The sequence below is a fragment of the Melospiza melodia genome, unplaced genomic scaffold (assembly GCF_035770615.1).
Source record: "Melospiza melodia melodia isolate bMelMel2 unplaced genomic scaffold, bMelMel2.pri scaffold_214, whole genome shotgun sequence".
NCBI classification, from domain to species: Eukaryota; Metazoa; Chordata; class Aves; order Passeriformes; family Passerellidae; genus Melospiza; species Melospiza melodia.
The window spans coordinates 67735-74731 of NW_026948549.1; the positions used below are offsets into that span (position 1 = coordinate 67735).

The following is a 6997-nucleotide window of genomic DNA, read 5'->3' on the forward strand; positions in this document are numbered from 1 at the left end:
AAATACAAGCCAAGCAAAAATACAAATATATAAATGTATTGCAACTATATGCAGATCTATAAAAACTTATTAATAAATTGTAAATGTAAAATAACATAAATTGATACAATATATAATACACGTAATACTGCATATATTTTATGAAAAATATTATAGGAAATGGATATAAAATAGATATAAATGCGGGTGTGATATATCTATCTACTTATATCTATCATTTGTTGTATATTATGATAAATATAAATATAAAAAAAATTTAGGTAGTTTAAAATAATGGATGGTTTTGTTTTTTCTTTGCCAAAGCAGGGGTTTTAGTGTAAAAATTACAAATACAAATAATATAAAGGTAGAAATATAAGTATAGAAATATATCATAAACACATTAAAGATTTATATAAAAATTAGAAATATAAGGAAAAATAAGTTGTAGCAGTAGATATGGTAAATAATTTAAAAAATAATTCCCGTATATTTTTTGAATAAGGTGCCTATTATATGTAGTTATTAATATAATGCATCAACATAAACTATAAATATATATAAAATATCAACTATCTATAAGAAGGAATAAAAGCTCTGTGTCACATGCAGCAGTAGAAAATTTCAGGCTCCCAGGGAATAAATCGTTTTCTTTAAAGCATTTTCGTTTTGGAGTTTTATTTTTACTCCCGGGTAGCCTGAAAGTTTCTACTGCTGCTTTTTTATTCTGAAGGTGGAAAGGTAAACCAAGATCAGAAATAGAAGAAAGGCAAAGGGAAGGGAAGGAAAGGAAAGGAAATGAAAGGAAGCAGGAGAGCAAGGGGGAAGGGAAGTGGTGAAAAAAAAAACAGAGTGAAAAAAGTAAAAAGAGTTGGAGGAAAAAAGAGAGGGCATCCGGGAGGAGCGGTGCTGCCTCAGGTCCTTCCCCGCCCTGGGGCGAAGGACCCGTTTGATGCCCAGGAGGGACTGCAGCTCCCGGTGGCGGGGGACGGAGCCGTGGCTGTCAGCCCGAGACTACAACTCCCGGCAGGCCCTGTTGCCGGCGCGGCGTGTGACGCAGCGGCTGACGCGGCACGTGAGTGGCTGCCAGCCCGAGACTCCAACTCCCGGCAGGCCCTGCTGCCGGCGCGGCGTGTGACGCAACGGCCGACGCGGCCCGGCATTTTTCTCTAAATCGGCAGTAAATACAGCTGAGTAAAATTAGCTTGGTTTTCTTCCTTCTTTTGTAACTGAACTGTTTTTATTAAAAATTCTATTTGAATATGTAGAAAAAGTGGGGATGTCCTGTAATATATCGTAGCTTTTCTTGTTTACAGGGTGCTCAGAAAGCATGCGTCCCTTAGAGTCCCACAGAAAGGTTCTCAGTGCGCTCTCTATCAAGGTATGTATTTACAAATAAGTGATCCCTTTAGATATTTGCCTGTGTACCTTTTCCTGTAATTCAGAGCTTGCGTTCTGTGGGTTGTATGATAAAGCTGTAAAACATGTAAGAATGGTTTTGCAAGTCTGAATCGTTGAAGGCAGCAATAAGTGGATTTAGAGCCTGTTCTTGAGCAGACAAAGGGAAAAAGTGTGACTCTGATGCTGAACTTGTCATTTTTCATTTGACTTGTCTTGAATGATTTAGGAATAGAGAGAACTAGAAAAAGAGAGAAATAGAATCGATTATTGAGCAGTCCTCAAATGCTCACCATAATTCAGTGTAGAGCCAAAGGGAAGGGTGATGGAACAGAGCTCTGTGCTTTGGAAGGAAATAAATTTAAACCTGATCTCCGCACAGAGTCTCACTAACTTCTGTGGTTTTAAAATACAAAATACGTTTAGGAAGTGTTGGAAGTTAGTATTTTGGGAAAGAAACGGCAGTTCCACAGAACATTCCATTTCACAGAGGCTCTAGGAAGGATTCATGTTGTAACTGCTGTCACTGCAATCAGTTGGTGGTTCAGCCTTGAAACGTGCACTTGGCCTTCTATAAAGCGCTGTTTTGTTTGCCTTTCATTGCTATGAGTCTTGATAAATTGGAGAAGAGCCCAAGAGAAATTTTTCATCCCTTGATATAAAAGGTAGGAAGTGACTTTTTTTGGTTTGGTTCTTTTTCTTTATTATTTCCTGGAAATAAAAGTAATTAAGTATAGGTACTACTGGTTTGTTTCTTCCAGTAGCAGATGATAACAATAGCAGTAGTAATAGTAAAAATAATAATAGAAATAATAATAATAGCAATGTAATACTACCTAAACTGTCTTTATCCATTGGACTGGCCATTTCAAATCAAAACTTCTAAACACAAATCAAACCATCATCCTTGTAGAATCTTTCACAGCAGCGGGCTAAAGATCCTGGTTTTGTTGACAGGATTTATTGGTTCTGGAAGAGCAAGAGGGAAGTACAAGCCTAACTACTTCTAGCTCACAGACCCGTCCAGTGAACCCAGCTTTGTGTTTTGGTGGGCTTTTGATGACTTTGAAATCAATTGCTCATTCCAGTAAAAAAAATTCATGTTTTTTTGAACGTGACAGCAGAAATAACTTTAAGCACCAACTTAATAATAATAGATCACCAGTTTAAGTTAAAAATTCATGCTATACTAACAAAGTTCAAAGGTAAATTATTACCTATTAGGAGATGGTATAAAGTGTATGTTCTAATGTGTAATGCAAAGATACATACATACCAGATAGTCCTTAGAGGAAACAAATTTTTATGACTGCTGTTTGATTGTTTACCATACGATATTTGGTTTTATTTCCCAGGGATCGGTGAATTTTAACTTTGGAGTCCTCTATGCTAAGGATGCTCAGCTTACAGATGATGAAATGTTCAGTAATGGTGAGTTTTTCACGTTCTCTTTAATTGCTGTGCTGATCTGAATAAGAAAAAAACAAAAGCAAGAGGGAAAAAAAAGGATGGTTTATTATTTTTTACGCTGTTATGTTTGTTTCCTCAGTATTTGCTGCAGCTCTGCTTACCCAAGCTTTGTGTTCCTTCTGTCCCACTGGGAGTTGCCCAGTTTGGTTGCATCTGGTGAAATTCACCCTGAGACCTTACACAACTAGCTCAAACTACGTGAGAGCCATTTGCAGTTCTCTCCAGACACCTGGAGAATGGGTGACGTTTCTGAGGGTCTGGCAAGTGTACTTCTATCAAAACTCAGTCTGTGAAGTTTCTGGGGAAAACCCTTCTGTGTCCTGAAGGGTTCAAACTCCTGTGAGGATCCATTTATCAGGTGCTCACCTGGATGGTTCCAGCTCTTAAAGTGAACACTTGTACTCTTACCCTGTAGTTTACATCTATTGTATTTTTGTTATTTTGCAAGATTTTTTGTCTTTGCAAAATATTGTGCATTTCACTCTTTGGAACCTCTCAGATGGTTCTTTGGTGCAGCACCACCCCATGGGACACTTGGCTGCTGTCCTGAAGGGGATGGTCACTAGAATTGTAAATTCTGGAGAGTTTATAAGTCTTCTGTCCCCAGGGAGGTACCATGCTTTGTTTACTTTTGTTCTGTTTGTTAGGCGCTGCTTCTCGTTGCAAGTATGAATTTCAAACTGCCCTGTTCTTATTTTAACTGTTTTCCTGGTTCTCTCCGTCCGACAGGGAAAGACTCTCATATCCTCGTCGTCGGGCTCGGTGCTGTCCAAGAAGATACAGAGACTAAAAAAATCATAAGCAGCAAAATATGACTGCAGGGAAAAGAAGCTGGAGAGAACAGAATGTGATATTGTTATCCTTACCCTGTATTAGAAACATCCGCTGTGCCTTGATGCTGGCAGCTGCCAGGGGCTTGTTAGCTCTTTGTAGGCAGGTGTAGGTGTTCACTTGTAGGTTTTTTCTCTGGACAAGTCAATTCAAACTTTGCTAAGCTTATATATGCAAATTACTCTCTAGCACAGTCCAGCATGACATTTTTGAATGTTGTAAAAATACCATGTTACTTGGAAATTGCTAATGATGAGAAGCTTTAGGGGAAAATAAGATGTCAGTGTTGGGAGATGTGAGAAGAATTTTGAGGGGATGTTAGACTGAAATAAAGCACACTTGAAGCTGGACTGGCATGCTGGCAGATCCCCTATTAAACAGTAGTGCTGAGATTAGCCTGGGGGTTGCCCATTGTTTCTGTAGAAATAAATGTTTTCTGGTCTTCAGAAGTAAGCTGCTTTGAAAAGCTGGAAGGCGCAGCATAGTGACAATCCGTGTGCTTCGCATTAAAAATAGATTTCAGAAGGGTCCTAGGCTTTTGTCTTTTCCTAGAAGTCGATGTAATCCTGTCGAGGAGTTTTTAATTCTGTGCTGCCATGTCATCAATCAGGGCCCTGTCGTACTAATCATCATACAGATGCAAAACAAAAAATCAGACCCCGTCCCAAGCACTTAGAGCCCAGAATACGATTTCCTCAGGCTGCCATTTGTGTGCCATCGGTACTCACCATGGAAGCGAGCTGGGGATTGTTGCACCCGTTGGGAACAAACCGCTTCTTGTCACACAGAAATGGAATTGGGACGACGCCTCGGCCAGCCCCTCTGTGCCATCGTCTCCTGAATCTGCAGCAGAGCAGTTCCAGTCCATCCGGGCACGTGCAATCCAGTTCCTGATGATCTGAGCACACGGAGCAGTGCTCAGCTGCTGTGGGGGGCTCAGGGAAGGCAGAGTGTGCATTGTCATCTTCCTGAACCTACAGACAAATCAAAGTGAGAAGCCACAGGGTGGAAATCAGTTGCATATATGCTAAACAAAACTTGCAGGTTGTTTTTAAGAATTGTTTTTGCTTGTTCTTTGTTGTGCTTCTGTGCTTAGAAAACCTCCCTTTAAAATCAGTTCAGTTCATCAGTTGAACCTTTGTTTGCAGACCCTCAGTGAGCAGAATTTGTTGCAGACTCAGTGCACGCTGTGCCGGCCTCCCGGGAGTGTGAGGAGCTCATGTGTGCTACTTTTTGCTTTAGGACGCTCTGAGGTATTTATTCCTTTTGGGATACGTGATGAGAATTCCCAAGAGAGGTAGTTATAAGGTATGACATTGGGAAAAAGCCTGTGTGGTTGGAATGTTGTTGCTGTCAAAAGTTAATTTTTCCTTCATTCTTAGCCAGTAGTTAGCTTTTTGCTTTATTTTTGTGGTATCAGTATTTTATTGTTTAAAAAATTCCTTCAAAATAACTTCAGTGGTCGCCCACCAGTACCTTGTTCAGATTTGCCTATTTGCTTGTAGCTGAAATGTTCACATCTTGATTATCATTCTATTTAAGAAACTGCTGCCCAGCCAACTAATAACTGAATATCCATCTGTCTAGGACACGGGGAGAGGATTTAGGTAATGTCTTTGTTTCCAGAAAAAAGTTCCAGTGTACTTTCTAAACAGAGGAGAAGGGGGTGAAGACTCTGGGCTCTGATGCCGTTGGGGCACCCCAAGGTCCCCAGGAGAGGGAGCCCCACTGCGGTGCAGGAGCAGGTGTGTTCTCATCTAATATTGAACAAATTATAAATATGAAAATTATAAACATGAAAATATTTTTAAAATACTTAAATAAAGCAGGTTTTCTTTATTGGTCAATAGGCAGGGTTTTGATTGTAAAAATTATAAATACAAATAATATAAAGGTAGAAATCTAAGTTTAGAAATATATAATAAATACATACAGATAAATATAAAAATTAAAAATATAAGAAAAAATTAGTTGTAGCAGTAGATATTATACATAATTTAAATACTAATTTAAATCTATTTTAAAATTGTATATATATATCATAATTAATGTAATACATCCAAAGAAACGATAAATTAAAATATGAATGTATAATTATACAAAGTATAAATAAAAAATATTTCAATATCCTTTAAAAGAAGGGGTTTTTTTATATATTTGGTTAGAGACGGGGTTTTTATTTGGAATAATGGAAGTATTATAGAAGTATAAAACTAAATATAGAATTATACAGTCAATATAGAAAGATATTTATAAAAACACGAGCGAACGACGCCTCCTTCGGCCGAATGGAATGAGCTCAGCCGAACCAAGGCGAGACCGGCCGAACCTGACGGCCTCGAGCGAACCGAGGCCAGGCTTGCGAGGCTGCCTGAACCGAGCCGAGCTCAGCCGAACCGAGCCCGCTGCTCTCGTGCGCGCTAATTAGCGCGAGTGCGGTCACAGCCTAATAAGCTCCTGTGCCACGCCGCGCTCCAGATCGTGTCCGTGGGATGGCCGGGCCGCCCGCGGGACGCGGCAGCAGGAGAGCCCCGAGCCGGGCGAGTTTAACGCGAGGCGCCGCCGCTTGCCCGCCCTCAGGGAGCCGAGCTCAGCCGAACGCGCAGAGAGCGGCTCCGAGTTGGGCCGAAGCGAGCCGGGCCGCGCCGAGCGCAGAGAGCGGCTCCGAGTTCGGCCGAAGCGAGCCGAGCCGCGCCGAGCGCAGAGAGCGGCTCCGAGTTCGGCCGAAGCGAGCCGAGCCGCACCGAGCGCACTGAGCGGCTCCGAGTTCGGCCGAAGCGAGGCGAGCCGAGGCGCGCCGAGCGCAGAGAGCGGCTCCGAGTTGGGCCGAAGCGAGCCGGGCCGCGCCGAGCGCACAGAGCGGTACCGAGTTCGGCCGAAGCGAGCCGAGGTGGCCCGAGCGCAGAGAGCGGCTCCGAGTTCGGCCGAAGCGAGCCGAGCCGCGCCGAGCGCACTGAGCGGCTCCGAGTTCGGCCGAAGCGAGCCGAGCTGTGCCGAAGGGTCGAGTCTGGCCGAATGCAGATGACAGTGGCCGAGTTTAGCCGATTACAGCCGAATTTAGCCGAGCAGCTGTGAGCCTTGAGGTGAGCGTGCATCGTTGCCGGCCTGGGATTGAGTGAAATGCACTAAGGAAACCAGCTTTGGGGAGGGAGGCAGGGAAATCCTCTCCTAACGTTTACCAATTCTTCCGTCAAACTCATCACGGCAGCACAGCGTGAAGACTGAAAGTGTAAGAAGATGTGGAGAGAAACAGAGAATCTGACAGGAGCATCGAACGCACAAGTGCACGAATTTTGCTTTTTTGCTTGGATGGAAACTC

General features: G+C 42.4%; 1 long non-coding RNA gene across 1 annotated transcript; it reads left to right on the forward strand.

The window, feature by feature from the left end:
* Nucleotides 1-1135: 1135 nt before the first annotated feature.
* LOC134433605 (uncharacterized) lies at nt 1136-5650 on the forward strand. Its single transcript, XR_010031663.1, has 3 exons — nt 1136-1360; nt 1868-2042; nt 2733-5650. It is a non-coding gene; the product is annotated as an uncharacterized LOC134433605 (long non-coding RNA).
* Nucleotides 5651-6997: the final 1347 nt, after the last annotated feature.